The 15,639-nt window shown below is 49.7% G+C and overlaps 1 long non-coding RNA gene across 4 annotated transcripts in view; it reads left to right on the forward strand.

Moving 5' to 3' along the window:
* Positions 1–15,639, forward strand: part of LOC124096517 (uncharacterized) — a 46,693-nt gene that overhangs the window by 12,686 nt on the left and 18,368 nt on the right. For 2 of the 4 annotated variants that reach the window (XR_006852875.2, XR_006852873.2), the window contains 5 exons: positions 3,428–3,555; positions 7,330–7,418; positions 8,055–8,151; positions 9,180–9,431; positions 12,189–12,295. This is a non-coding gene — a long non-coding RNA (uncharacterized LOC124096517). The remainder of the gene's footprint in view (positions 1–3,427; positions 3,556–7,329; positions 7,419–8,054; positions 8,152–9,179; positions 9,432–12,188; positions 12,296–15,639) is intronic. The other 2 variants (XR_006852874.2, XR_006852878.2) reach the window with 2 other exon arrangements.

Raw genomic sequence — 15,639 nt, forward strand, 5'->3', positions numbered from 1 at the left:
GGCCCAAAGATGTGCAAGTTGCTACCAGGTGAGACGGGGAGAGATGGGTTACTCCCTGGGGCCTACACTAGCCAAGATTGGTGGGCACGAGCTGGAAGCTGCTGTTCACCTCCCACTGCACCATGCCATTCTGCCCCCTTGGTTGCCAGGACAGGTGGCAGGGACCAGACCTCCGCTTTTACACAGCCGCCAGCTTCTAGAAATGAAGTGTGGATTAACTTCAGTGGCACCTAATAGCGAACCAGAATAAAAGTGTCTTAAATGTGTAAAGGGTTCTCTGGTGTTGGAGAAGTCCTGGAGAGGCTGTGTGGTGGCCTCACAATTATCCAGGGCCCATGCTCTCTTATGCTCTGCCATTCCCTATAGGGCTTCTGCCCTCGGCACTTCAAGATGCCTGCTGCAGCTCTAGCCATCATGTCCACATCCCAAGCCACAGGTAGGAAGAAGGGGCCTCCTCCAGTTATCATTTCCTCTCTTCCAAAGAACCTTCCTAGAAGTCTTTGGGACTAGTTTCTCTCACCTTATTGGCCAGAACTTGGTCATGGGCCCACACCTGGCTGTGAGAGGGGACAGGCAGTAGAATCTTTAACTGGGCACAGCTGCGTCTAGGACACAGGCTCAGGAGTGGGGAAGAGGGACAGCAGGCACTGGGGGGCAGTGGGCAGTCTGCCTTGGTGTGATTCTCACCACCTTCTCCACTTGCCCCCGTGATGACGGCTGGGGATGGCAGCGCTCAGTTAGAGAAGACTCGGGTTAGACGTGGAGAGGGTTCCCAACACCCTTGGAGGTAATTGGCAGTGCCCTGGGGCGCCACTGGCTTAGGGTGGAACCTCTGTGCTTTCTGAGCTGTTTGCTCTGGAGATGGCAACGGTGATGAAATCCAGGGTAATTCACCTGGCCAGCGACGGTCGCCCTGCGCTGTCCCCTCTCCAAACACGGGTTGATTTTACTTCTCTGGATTTCTTCTGCTCATAACACTCGTGTCCTGCAGGTTGGCTGGGGCTGATCAAAGGGTGGGTTTCCTGTTCCAGAGGATTCTCTGATGATTATTGGGCTCTAGAAACAAACGTAGATCCCACCGACACGCGTCTCCTGAGCACCGGGCTCTACATGTCCTGTCATTCTCACAGAAACCCTGCAAGAGAGGTGGATGACAATCCTGTTTTACAGATGAAAAGTGGAGGCTCAGAAAGGCTGAGCAACTTGCCCAAGATCACACAGCTGCTCAATGCCAGAACCCAGTTCCCACCATACCATCTGCTTTCTCTACCCTCTCTCCCCATTGGAGAGGGTGGTCCCTTGGAACAACAGGGCATCATGGAACCCTTCAAGCAGGCCTCTCTCTCAAGTCCTTTCTTAGTAACTGCACCTCCTTTTTCTTTCTCCTCCACTCAGGAGCCTCCTCTAAACTTTGGAGATTGCAGCCTGAATGTAGCCCCCTCCTCTGACCGCCTTGTGGGCCCCAGCCGCCAGTCATACACCCTGTCAGGCCTCACCATGCTCATTAGGAGGCCTGGCCTCTCCCCTGGGTCCCGCCTCCCTTCCCAGGCATCTCTGCTCACAGGATACTGGTGGAATCTGTGGAAATTGTGGTCCCATCAGGGTAGGACCCCCATGGCTGTGGACCTCGGTTTGTAACTAGGACCCCAGCAGGGGCTGCCCCCGTCCCCAGCCCCTGCATCTCCCTGTCCCAGTCAGTGAAGCCACAGACTCTGGGGACAAAACTGGAAAGCCCTCTCCCCACAGCCCCTGAGACAGCAGGAACCTGCGCGTGCAGAGGCCCGTGGCCTGCAGCGTCTCTGAGGTTCTGACACACACAATCTAAATATATACTTTGAAAATTGAAAAGTGCTCACATATAGAACGTGGCTGTGGGAAGGGCGATGCCGCCTTTGAACGTGTCTCTTTAAAGACAAAATTTGCAAAGTGTTTTCCTGCCCTTAAGGAGACACTTGAACATGGCAGCAGATGTAAAATGGAAATTGAAGTGTCTCTCCCAGGCCACCGTACACGTATAAAACAGGCACAGTCTATTCCAAGCGCTCATTAATAGCTGGTCTCTGAGGGCCATGGCAGCAGCAGAGGATTTGACTCATTAAAAAGGTGGCGAGGCAGCGTTTGTGTCCTCCCCGCCTGTCGCCGCGTGCTCCCAGTCCCCAGCCGTCCCCAGCAGGCCTCCGAGGGACCTGACACTGCTGGCACGGGGAGCTGTTTCCTGGGGGTTTGAAAGCGTCACCCACTCACTGGTCACATAGAATCGTCTAGGTGGCCTGGAATGGCATCACCTCCAGATAAATGCAGAGACCCAGAGCTTTGGTTGCCAGCTATTGAAGATCGTGGTGCTCCTCAGCGTGACCCCGTGGCCTCTGGGTGGCACAGTGAAGGGGCAGTGCCCCCAGGCTGGCCTTTCTGGGGGACCTGGGCCCTTGGGGGTCTGCGAGGCCATGATGCCCCCCTGCAGGAGGGCAGGGAAGGGAGTCTCTGGCTTCACTTTAGCCCCCCCCGTTTGTTCTTGGTTTTCAACTCCCCGCCGCTGGGATCTGTGTTCTGGGAGGGGAGTGACTCTGTCTCATCCTTGCGCCCCATTTTCTGGGCTCTGAGCTCCCTGAGGACTCTCCACCACAGTCCTCCTGGGGGAGGCCAGAGGGAGCCTCTCTGGCCTCTGCACACCTGTCTTCTGACCCCCAGCGTCTCCCTGCTCTTGGCCTTGCTGCTGTGCCTGTGGCCTGCGCTCCTTCTCATGCCAGCTTGGACGCCGTCTTCTCAGATGGGACTTCCCCGCCACCTCTGCCCCTGCTCTGTCATCTTAGGAAGGTTGGAGCAATCTCCTTTGCTCGGTGGCTCCCTTATGTGTTGTGGCCCCCAGGGTAAGGACAGGCCTGTGACGGCAACGACTTTCGTGTCATCGCTCACCTGCTGGCCCAGGGCTTAGCAGGGCCCGACCCCAAAGGTTGTCCACCGACTGAGTGGCCCCCACACAGGGGAACGAGCAAGGGGTTCTCCAGTCCCAAACCCTGGCTCTCACTGCCCCACCTGGAGTAGCCCTTGGAGCACTTTTTCATCTCTGATCCTCATCAGGTCTGGCCGTGCCCCCTGATCCCTCGTGTGCCTGGAGGAGCTGTGGGCTGACCCGGGAGCACCCTTAACTCAGAGCTGGGTGGAGGCAGCAAGGCATGGCTTCCTGCAGGAATCTTTTCATGACACAGGTTATCCCTGGGTCAAGCAGTTCATTTGTCCATTTTACTCCTCTTTGGAAGACATATACGGGCCTTGTTTATGAAATGCTAATAAGCTGGGTGGTTGAAGTTAATTTTCAAAAGAATTAACTTGCTATTAATAAAATGTGGTCAGGGTTTGAGGGGGTGGGGAGACAGGGAGAACAGCCCACAGCTGTTTTATGTATTTATTTATTTTAAAACATACTCAGGACACCTGACTTCACCTTGAAAGGATTTCAAGATACAGCCATCTCGACAGCCTCCAAATCAGCCAAGAAGTCCAGGGGCAGAGGAAACAAGGCCGCAGAAGGGTTGAGGTGACACTTGCTGGCAGGCGGTGAGCTGTGGGTTGGCTTTGAGTTTCTGATAAACTAGAAAAACAAAAATAAATAAATAAATAAATAAAGAAAGTGTCCCCCAGAGACACACTGAAACCATGGCAGCAAGAAAATTCCCTTCTGGGGTGGGTTGGCATGTTTGGGTGGGGACAGGGAGCAGGGCTCACACGGCGCTGTCCTGGGCCACTGGGGCGTGTCCTGGAGCGTGTGCACGCAGGTGAAAGGCCGATCCCTAATGATCTGAGTCTGGACTTAACTCTCTTAGTCACATAAACAGAAAGCCATTTAAGCCCGTCTCAGTTCTACCTGGAACTGTCTGGGAATGCGACAGCCGTGTCCGCGAAGCAAGATCCTCTGGCTTTGTTGGGAGCGTTCTGGAGCCGTGCTCACCGAGTTGGGAAAATCACGTCACCCTTGGCAACACCACTCTTGGTATTTGCGTCTCCAACACAACACACTGGTTGTTTGTCAGGACGGTGGCTGTGGCACTCACTGAGGCCTGACCCCCGGGAGCTCCTGGCTGTTGGCTCTGCTCACTGGTGGCTCCTGTAGGAGAATTCCCCTGCCCAGGGGCCTCCATCTTTCTCCCTCCTGTAGGGGCACCATGCTGGCCCCCCTGCAGGCCTTCTGTAAGTGAAAGTGCCAATGCCACAACCACCTGGTGAGCCACCTGGGGAGGTCTATTCCTTCCCTTTCAAAGGAGGTGGCTGAGGCTGAGGGGGTCAAGTTCTTTGCTGGGCCCGGTGCTCCCTGGTAACTAAGGCTGTGCGGGGCTGAGCCTGCCTCTGTCAGCTGTCCCCACAGCAGCCCGTTCTATTGCTTTCTTTCTTTCTTACTGATCTACCCACTAAACTTCAGCCACTGGCCCTGGTGACAGATTTTCCACTTGGTCCTTTGAGACCCTCCCACAGCTACAGGTATCTCTGTCTCCCAGGAGGCAGCCTCTCGACCTCTAGACCCCGAGCCAGGAGCTAAGAATATCTCTGAGAGCATTCTCAACACCACGACAGATGTGCCCACAAATTACCTGGTCCCAGTGGCGGGGAGCAGAGGAGAAAATGGCACCGTTTTCCTAAAAGCATTACACACTTAATCTGCAAAGTTACATCACACGTTGGCGCACAGGTCCACCGAGGGGAGAGTATTTCCAAACCAGAGACAAGTCATCTGACAAGACAAGGACCCTGAGTGTGTCCTTCACAGAGAAGACAGGGAGGCTGCAGGGACAGTGCTGGCTGGACACATTCGCAAGTAGGAGGCCAACACATTCCTCCACAAATGGATGGATTTGTGGATGGATTTGTGATGGACCTTGGCCCCCTACCTGCACTGATCTTGTCCCATTTGGTTCCAAGACCAGCCCTATGAAGTGCGCCCAGGGCTCCTATGCCCTCCTCTTTCGCTGTGTGACCTGGGGCCCAGCCTGACCTTGAACTCAAATGTCCAGACTCCCAATCCCATTTTCCCCATCACCCAGTGCAGTAAGAGATGTGAGTGGGGTTGACTGTGTAAAGCACACACGCACACGCTCACCCAGCGGGGCTTTCCACAAAATCGTCCCATGGTCTGACTTCATTTCTTCAGAGTGACAGGAAGAGCAGAGGAACACATTTAGGAGTTCAGCTAGGGACAGTCGCTGGCCCAGGGAGAAGGAACCCTGCCCAAAAATGTCCAGAGTAAATTGAGTGGCGAGTGGTAGACATGGATAAGGTTGATGTCACTCTACGGTATGACCACAGTGACCCAACTCATTAGTTGACAACATAATTTTGTTGGATGACTGTTACCAATTAAAGCATCTTTAAAAATTAATCTGAGGGTGATTTTTTGCCCTGAAGTGAGGATTTAGCAGTTTACTTGGTTTCAACTGGGTGTCGTGGGGTACATCAGTAATCCCAGTGGCTTGGAAGGCTGAGACAGGAGGATCACAAGTTCAAAACCAGCCTCGGAAACTTAGCAAGGTCCTAAGCAATAACTTAGTGAGATCCTGTCTCAAAATACAAAATAAATAAATAAATAATAAAAAGGGGTAGGGATGTAGCTCAGTGGTAAAGCACCCCAGGTTAAATCCTCGGTATTAAAAAAAAATAAGATAAATAAAAAGTGTATGTGGTTTCTAAAATTAATATTAGATACACTACAGTTATAAAGTCAAAACCCTATTTTATCCTTATGACTATTAAATCCTCCTTATAAATTGTACTATTCTACTTATTGCCCTTGGATTTTTTTTTTATGGTGGTGAAATAGACATAGCATAAACTTGTCATTTTAACCATTTTTAAGTGCAATCTGGTGTCATTTAGTAGTACATCCACACTGTCACACACATCTATACTTTTATTTTAAGCATAAGAAATGGATTCTGAAAATTCTGGCAAAATGCAACTGGACCGGAGTCTTTGGGGAGAGAAATCGCCCCACGTGCGGCTGTGTGCACAGCCTGGGTGAGGACGGCCCAGCCTCATGTCCCCTGGTGCAGTGAGACGCTATTTCCCCTGACTTGATGGATTTGGGGTCCTCTCTGGCTGTCGCTGTGAGGTGCGCTCAAATCCAGCAGCTCTTCCTCCCTGTGTTTTTCAAAGCCACGCTCCCCCAACCGGATTTACATTTTCAAAAACCCTTCAGATAATCACAAACCCAAGAAACTTCCACTCCTCTGAGGTTTAATTAGGAGAAACTGTCTTTCTGGTACTTCCGAGAGCCTGCTCTAAATTTCTCAGAGGAAGGAGGAAGGGAAGGTTTCCCGCGAAGGAGAGGGAGCACGGGGACCTGTAAAAGCCCCCTGTGTCCTCCCCTCTCCCCTGCCACCCAGAGATGGGTGCCTTGTAGGTCACTGACCTCATGATGCGAGTGTGCCCTGGATCATTATGACCCAGAGAACAGGACGATGGGAACGCGGGGGAACACATTAGCGATAGATAATAGAGTCTAAATAAACATCATCAGCTTTCCTCTACGCCTCCAGACCAAAGCTTACCTATAAATACCCTAATGACACCCAGCCAGCCAATTACTCGATTCTTGGAAGAGTCCCTTATTAATGGCGTTGCAGTGAGGGAAAAACATTAATTATTGGACACAGTGGGATCTTTTGCGTTCTGTCTGGTCCGGACAGCACCAATTAATGCAACAATTATCATCAACGACCGCGTAGCTCGCTGAGCGCAGCCACCCGGCTGGCTGATGGGGTGGGAAGAGCACACTCGCTGGGGGACATCACCCACACGCTTACTGAGCCTGGTTCATGGCTGTGGCAGCTGCTGGAACAGCAGAGGGTGGTCAGAGTGTGCTGGGTTTTCTTCAGGCCGATGCTGAATGGGGCAGAGGGGGAGTGTGGGGCACTGGTCTGTTGCTGTGAGTTGCTGAGTGAAGTCAGGCAGGAGATTGGAGACAAAAGGCCACTTTTAGAGCAGGGGCAACTGACATGGCCCTGCCCACCCCTCTAGTCCTTCCCTCTCATTCACCACAAGCCAGCTCCACTGCTTCTCTCAGTGTCTCTAATTCAGTTGTGCTTTGTCCTGCCCCAGGACATTTGTCGGAGCTATTTCTCATGCTGAAAAGGTGAAGCTCTTCCCCTGTCTTTCGTGAGGCTGGTTTCTTCCTAAAAGCAGTATGGAGGTTTGAGAGGAGGTTCTTCTTGAGCTTGAACCCAAACTCTACCTTTCTTTCAATATTAGTCTCTTTCTTCCATTCTGTGCTTTGCACCGTGTTTATTATAAACCCTATTTAATGGATGTGTCATTATTTTATAATGTCTGTCTTCTCCACAGGAATGTAAGCTCCACAAGGGCAGGACTTTGTCTTTTTCTCCAGCGTCTCCTGAGTATCTTGCGTGTAGTAGGTGTTTAATAAATAACTGGTGAGTAAGTGAATAAATCTATGAGCCATGTAGAAACAACATTATGCTTAGGAGACTCTGTGCTGGAGATGTACAGACTAAACCAGCTACTCTCTTGCAGAAATTCCTCAGAAAAAAAGCCAACTGTTTTATTAGTAGTAATAATGTTTCCAGCAAACTCTATCTTGACTCGTCTGCATTTTGAAAAGCACAAACGTGCTCAAGGGGGCTTTAACACACTGTCCTGTAAGACAGTGGCCTCGGTGGCTTGTATCAGGGCACTTCACTGGAGCTGGCTAACAATGAATTTGCTATGCTCAAGGTGTGAGATGGTCGCAGGATTGCTTCTGTTGTCTTCTTCCTGGCAACGAGAGGATTGCATCTGGGAGGCATTAATTACACACTGCTTTGGAAAATTGGTTCGGTGGAGCCTGGTTCCCCAGAGCACTGGCCAGGGCTCTGAGAAGTGGGTGAGGCCGGGTGGCCCTTCTGGAGGAAGATCTCCAGGCTAATTTCACTAGGAGTCACCCTTTGGAGCATTAGTGGCTCAGGGGTGCTGTTGCGAGTCACGGCCATGTCCAGGACACTTGTTTAACCTCCCTGAGCCATCACAACCCTGTCCCTAACCAGGCTCCTGTTCTGTGCTTCCTTGACCAGGAGAGTCTCCTGAGGTTTTCTAACCAAAGTAGGACTGCGGGTGCTTGCAGGTGGCCACAGGATCCACAGGCCAGGGCTGCTGGACCCAAGGGTCACGGTGAGCATTCCCATTCTAGTCCTCCTAAATAACCTTCCCCAGGGAACAAACCAAGAATTAAATACTTAGGAATGTTAGGGACACTCAGGGTGCATCTGCCAGGGTTGTTTTGCCTTCATCTCTTGGAGGTAACAATGGCCTTGACTTGAGATGATCTCACCCCCCGCCCCCCAACACATTTGGTCTCGACTATGCATTTGGACCCAAGTGTGGACTGTCCAGCTTCCAGATTGTTGATAGTAGACAGGGTCTTTGAGGTCTCCACACCAGGTTGGTTCTGCCCTGTCACCTGGGCAGGTTCAGTAAAGTCTGTTTCAATGCCATGTTGTGTTGACCTGGTCAGTCCGTCCAGCAGCACCCTCCACCAGCCCTGGAGAGCAGGAGCCACCAACTGCTCCCCTTGTATCTCCAATGCCTGGCCAGGGCCCATCCTCCCCCAAAGCTTTCCATCCACAGAGTATGTGAACGTGTCAGGCCCTGGATGAAGCTGCAGCGGGGTGGTGGCCACCCGTGCTGCAGAGTGACCTTCCTTTCCTGACTGTCTGAGAAGGGGCCATGTTGGGCTCTGTGGGCTCCTGGGTGCATGGGGTGAAAGACAAATGAGGCCTCACCCTGTGGTTGGAAACAAGGAGGCTGACAGACCTGGTCCAAGTCCTGGCTCTGCCACCTGCGGGTGGAGCTGTCAGACGTGTGGCTACACCTTTTTGCACCCCCCCCTTGTGTGTAGGATAGAAATAAAGGTCACTGTCACGATGCTGTTGGGGTGCAGTGGGGTAATGTTGGTGGAGCCTTTAGCGAGTGTCTGGGACAGTGAACCACCAATAAATGTCAGCCCTAGGAGGGCCCTGCTGGGGAATGAGGGCTCTGGAAGGTGGAGCCACGCCTCCGAGGACGGCTGTTCAGTTGGTCACTTGACAAATTTGTACTGTGAGTCAGGCATTGACTCCGGCCTTGGGGATACGAGGGTGACAAGGTTGGTTCTGCCCTGAAGGGTCTGCAGGGGACTAGCCAGATATGTCTTCCTGCAGGCTGCCATCTCACTCATGCTGGTGGTCACGGCCCTATGTGGACACAGAACTCTGATGAATGACAGAAGCCACAGTGGACATGGGGTTTGAGCTTCCTCAGAAAGTGCCAGGAACAGAGTTTGGGTTGTATTTCACAAGCAGCTCTGGTGCTGGAGTGGCCTGGAGAGTTGTTGACCATCTTACATCAACCAGCGCCTGCAGCATGCAGAGGTGCCCATGTCTGGAATATCGGGATCCCGGGCAGCAATTCAGGTGAGTGGCTGTCGGACTTTCAGTCTGGTTTCACACTGGAAACTATCACTTGGTTTCTCTGTTTGTGGCCACTTCATCCACTTGGCATTTCTTTATCAAATGCTAGTGGGAAAGACGTTCTCACAAACAGCTAGCTGCTCAGAAGGACTGTCTAATTCTCTGGGATCTCCTGGGTCCCCCCAAGTGAATATCATGGTCTATATATATTTTAAGTGTGATCATCTGAATTTATTTTCTAACTTGGGAGAAAAATCAGCCCAAGCATTTCATTTAACTTAGAGTCAAATGGGCAGGAAGGCGTTTGATGTGGTTTGGGCAGGCAGGGCTTTGGGCTGGGACTACCCACTTTCCTTTCTTCTAACTTACTCTTTCCCATTTATTCCTTTCCTCCTTTTGCCCCCTTGCACGGTTCACCTCCCTACAGTCATTCTTGATTTCTTGGGACGTAGGATAATAATATGGTGGTCATTTAAAAAAGAAACAACAAAATTATTTGCCACAAGTAGTGCCTTGTGCAGTGATTTCTATTACTACTGAAGACAAGAGAATTTCCTTTGAACTGAGAATAGTGTTCATTTCCAAAATGATAATTTAAATACCACATAGATCATGATGCTAACGGAACAGCAGATGAAAAGAAGTATCCATCTGGTTTCCTGGGGACACTGTGGTTTAGATCTGCAATGGGAGCCTTGGGTGGTGGTAGAGACTTTAAGAGGTGGGGACTGGTGGGAGGTTTTAGGTGACTGGGCGCAGGCCCTCAAAGGGGACTGTGGGATCCCTAGCTCTTCCTCTTCCTCTCTTTCACTTCTCAGCCATGATGGAAGCAGCTCCACCAGATGCTTAAAAGCAATAGGCTTGCCCAATCATGGACTGAGACCCTTCCAAACTGGGAGCCAAAGTAAACCTTTCCTCTTCATAAGTTTATCCTCTCAGGTATTTGTTATAGTCATGCAAAGATGACCAACACAGGGGGTTTACTAACTCTGAACAGTGATAGAGTAAAATCCTTTCAAGCTCACTAGCTTCTCTTTACTTTGACTTCCACCTGGCTGTTCTGTTGCTTTCCATGGCTTTGCTATCTTGTGACATTGTCCTGCCTATTCGGTATCTTCCTCCATGTCACTCCCTGTGGATGAATCTCCTATAATAGGGTTCCTCACTTAACATGTGTTCCTTACCTGAGTTTTCTACCCACACCCTGTTTTTAATTGGAAATCGGGAATCTTTGAGCTGCATAATGACATTATAGGCTTTCCTTCATTTCTGCCTGTTTGCTTAGTTGCCAATTTCTAGACTTGTTCCAAACCTTGAGGAGGAAGTGGGTGCTGAGCACGCAGGCACTCACAGAGGGTGTTCAGCCATCAATGGAATATGGAAAGCAAGTCAAGGAGAGAAGTGAAGTCAGTCATGAGTGAGAGCCACTCAGTGTAGGGCCACGGCTCTGAGGACCCTCTCCACAGAGCACCAGCAACACCATGCTGCAGAGCTGAGCGTGACCTGGCTCTGGATGACCTCCAGCCTGGGGTGGAAGCAGCCAGCAGGTCTGGCAGGCCCAGGAAGAGGGAGGGAACTGGTGGAAGGCGGCCTGCTGCTTGATCGGGGCAAGTGTTCTAGGTTGGTGGGACCTCGGTTTCCACATCTGTAAAAGCCGCCCAATGAGCTCTGTGCCCCAGGCTGTGCAGGGCTTGGATGAGGTCACTGCCAGACTGTCTTTGCACCTGCTAGGCTCATGGCCAGGGAGGGGGAAGTGTTTTTATACTAGTGAGAACCAATTCAGGAAGACGGGAGCTTCCCTGGGGATGGGATGCTGGGTGCTCTAGCACTTGAAGGACTTAAGAGGAGGCCACAGGGACCTCTGAGTTTCAGAGGCAGGTGATTCACCTGGGGATGGTGTTGAAATTCAGATTCTGGTTGAAATAAGTCCTGAGTGTGTGTGTGTGTGTGTGTGTGTGTGTGTGTAGAGGGTGGGAGGGATCTTCATTTCTAACAAGCTCCAGGGATGGCTGGTGAATTGGCCACACAGGAGTGGCAGGGACCTGGTGACTCCCCGGGCTTGCTAGAGAAGGTCTGTGATCATCCATCAGGAGGAACCAGGTATTTGGTCTTTGTTGTCTTACAAGGTGGCCACTCCACTCAGGTGACCTTGAACAAAGCAGCTGAATGAGTCCAAATTGAGATGGTCACTGAATGTAAAATAGACAACATGTCGTATAACAAAAAGAAGGGAGACTATCTCAATTTTTATAATGACTGCGTGCTGAAATGGTAATATTTTAGATATGTTGAGCTAAATAAAATGTGTGAATAAATTTAGCTCCTCCCTTCCTTCCTTCCTTCCTCTTCCTCTTCCTCTTCTTCCTCCTCTCAGTCCCCTGGGTATTAGAAAATGGAAAATGACACTGTATCTTAAATAGAATGTGTGGCTCATGTTTTCTATCTACTGGACAGCACCAAGCTAGGTCATCCCAAGGTCCCTTTTGAACGTAAGCACCCAGGAGTCTCTGTGTGCACTGGTGATGTAGCTCAGTGCTAAAGTGCACTTGAGTTTGATTCCCAGTATTGAGAAAAAAAAAAAGAGGAAAAATTGCCTAATCTCTGCTCCCACGTCCAGCCCCCAACTAATCTTTGCACTGTATGATTTTTACAAAAGTGAAACTAGAAACTGAAAATAACCTGCTAATGTCATCTCCACCATTTCCAGTTTTCCTTGTTGACCCATAGTGACAGCTGGATTTAAGGTTCTGATTTTTGCAGGAGGAACAGGCTGAGGACCTTCTCATATGACTGTGAATGAGTCCCAGCAGGGTGAGCCTCTGGGACCTTGAATCCAGTCCCTCCTCCTTTTGAGCTGGATGACCTCAGTAAGTGTGCGTTGGTTTCCTCATTCTAAAAGATGATGACAATAAAACATCCTCCTCTGTCGAGTTGTGAGAATTGATGAGTTAATGTGGACAAGGGCCGAGAACAGTTCCTGGCACAGGCTTTGGCGGAACACGCACTGGCTGTTATTCTAAACTAATGAGGGCTCCCCGAATGGCGGCCTCATTTTTCAGCTGACAGATTACTCAGAAAAGCCCCCATTGCACACCTGCTTGAGTAAGCGGTCCGGGCAGTGATGTCACATACCTATTTTTGGCAGACTCTGCAATTCGGGGAGTGACCCATTTTCCTGCACTTCATCAAGGTCATTGCAATGGGTGTCATCAACCAGCCGCTTGGAACCGAGCCACAGGCTTAGAAGAACCTTTGCACCACTCCAGCTGCTTTCCCCTCAGGGCTGCGATCTGGTGGAGGGGGCTTCATGATGACACCCAGGCTCAGAATGATGGCAGTAGAGACCAGAGGAGCTTGCCTGACTCCCGGGGGATGTTTCTGGCACCGCCAGAGGAGGTGGGAGGGTTTTGTTTGTTTGCTGCATTTGCAGCTTGGAGAAGGGAAGGTCAGGTTTCCAGGGACACATAGGACCACTGGAAGACTAGTGGCAGCTCCTGCCCGGAGGAGCCCCCAGCAGAGGACCAGGGGGTTCCCAAGCCCCTCTAGGGTAAGGACTAGGGCGGTGAGGTTGGGCTCCCTTGTTTGTGCAAATCCCTTCAAGAATCTGAACTTGCACCCTGGGAAGACATCCCCCTAAGATCACCTCCCTTGGTTTGGTCTTTCCCAGCATGAGACATGGTCTGTGATTTTCTTCTTTGCTTTCCTTTGCTGTTTGTTCTTTCTGGTTTATTGACTACTGGCCTCTCTAGTCATGAGACTGAGGTACCCAAGTCAGGGGCTTGATGGGTAAGATTTAGGGAGCTGGGGAGCCTTGGACATGCTGGAATCACCGAAGGGGATTTGCCATTTGCAGGAATTTCCATCTGTAACTATGGTCACCTCCTGTACCTGGGGAATCTTGGCTTTTCCTCCTCTGTGACCAGGGAAAAGGTTATAGTAAGGATTAACTGAGATGGGGTGTTAGCATAGGAAGAAGATGACATGGAGCAGGCATGGAATCAATAGTGGAGCTGTGTCATGAGCTGGTGCCAATCAAACTTCAAGTCTTTTTTATTCTTATCCTTCCTGTTGTTCTTTCTGTGGAATGGTTCCTTCTCTCCTTCTCCTCTTCTTCCAGTTCTCCTCTTCCTCCCCTATCCTCCTCCTCCTCCTCTTTTTCTTCTTCTCTCCCCCACCCCTCCTCTTCCTCTTCCTCTTTCTCTTGCTCCTCCACCTCCTTTTTTTTGGGGGGGGGGCAAATACCTGTTATACAGATGACAAAGTTTAGTATGACAGAAGTAATCCTGAAAAATAAGAAAAGGAAAACAACCGAGACTTTTCAGTTTCTCAACTTACGAAACCCACAGTTTCATGTCTGATGTCAGTGGAAGCAGCTGGTGGGTGAATTCACACTTGAATGTGCAAATGGACGGAATGAGCCAATCTGTGCGGGGAAGTTGGTGTAGTGGACCCGCTGGCTGAGTCTTGCTGATTTTTGCAGTGGCGCTCGCTGGGAACAGCTCCGTGACACTGAGCATGGTTCTTCCTTGGTCTGGTGTAGAATTTCCTCAGCTGTTAAAGCAGGATTTTAGACAAGGAGGATGGTTCTGGACCCTTTTAGTTTGAAAATGCATCCACTCTTTTAGTATTCTGATGAGAATGAAGCTGTCTCTGAGTGCTCTCTGTCTCAGTTGTATTAAAACAGGCTTTTTTTTTTTTTTCCAAACTTTTTTTGGAGCCACCTTGACTTTTATCCTAAATAAAACTGGCAGGGAATCCAAGAATATGAAACAGACCAATGTAGATCTACTGAGGTTAGAGGGGTGCAGGTTGTGGGTGGAGCATCTGCAACCCTTCTCCTGCCCTCCCCAGGCCACCACAGAACATCCCTACACTTCAGCCACAGCATGGTAGGGTTGCTGGGCTCAGCAGAATGAAATTCACTTTCTGAACCTACCTCTCTGCAACCAAATCTGGACTGCAAACTTCTCCAGGGCAGGCAGTAATGGAAGCCATTGAAATTCCCGTTCTCTGCCATTCCCTGGGACTGTTCATCAGCTCGCAAGGTGACACAGACTGCCTGGGGTCTGCAGCATTTGGGCTTTGGTTGCCTTTGTATCAGGATGATTTGTGACTTCTCAGGTGGGTCACATAATCACTGTCTCACAACTTCGCAACCGCAAATTTAATTTCTTTTGAACATTAGGGGCCATTTAAACAGTAGCTTGAGTATTAAATTTGCACTTTATGGGAGTTGGGGAGGAGGGATGGATGGGGGAGTAGTAGGGAAGAATTTCCCAAAAACAAATGAAAGAAGGATGGAAAACATTGTTGAGTTTTTGCTAGGAAAACTGGTTTTTGTTCCCCCTCCAATTGAAATATTCCTTTAAAGCATTGGCAGGCTTACAGAAGTGAAATGAAAAACAAATCCCACAAAAATCCTGGAGTACCATAAAAATAATGAATAAAGTAGTGCAAAATGCTTTGATTTCTATAATATTTTTCAATAAAGTTGGTGCATTCCAAGTAGATTGTATTTATCTTGAAGGAGGCCTGCTGCACTGAGGCTTAAGAGTTTATAGCAACATTTTGGTGGTCTTGGTTGTGATATGATAATAAAAGTACTCACGTACATGGGCTTGGGGCGTGGGCCTAGGAAGGAGGCTGACCTGGGTTCAAATTCCTTCTTCCCTTTGTCTCCCTGGGCCTCCTTAAGTATGGGGCTGTCTTCTCTGGGCAGAGTTTCTTTTCCTGTAAAGTATGAAAAGAATAATGCCACCCCAATTGGTGCTGTCAAGTCACATGAGGAACTTGAAAGGCGCTGGAGGATGGGTATAGGTACCTGGACTGAGCTTGTTTGGGTCAAGAAAGTGAGAGCATCAGAGGAGGAAAACTGCTAATTTGACCAAAAAAGTTCTAACTTGTTGTTAAATTTTTCATTTTTATTAATGCGTTTCTACTATTTGAATTATCCGTCTATGTCTTTGACATATTTTTCTTTTTAATACTGGTTAGTTGTGGTAAAATATACATAAAGTGAACAAGGTACACTAAGAGTAGAGGTCAATTAGTTCTGACAATTGCATACATCTGTGTAAGCAACCCCCAGATTAAGATCTAAATTATTTCTAACAGCCTAGAATAGCCTAGGACTTCCCTCCATTGGTCTACTTGTCTATTCTTATACTACTTTTACATTAAAAATATACCATACCCCAGGAATGAAGTTAAC

Source organism: Marmota monax, unplaced genomic scaffold (assembly GCF_021218885.2).
Source record: "Marmota monax isolate L192 unplaced genomic scaffold, Marmota_monax_Labrador192_F-V1.1 WCK01_AAM20220418_F8-fsc00004, whole genome shotgun sequence".
Classification (NCBI taxonomy): domain Eukaryota; kingdom Metazoa; phylum Chordata; class Mammalia; order Rodentia; family Sciuridae; genus Marmota; species Marmota monax.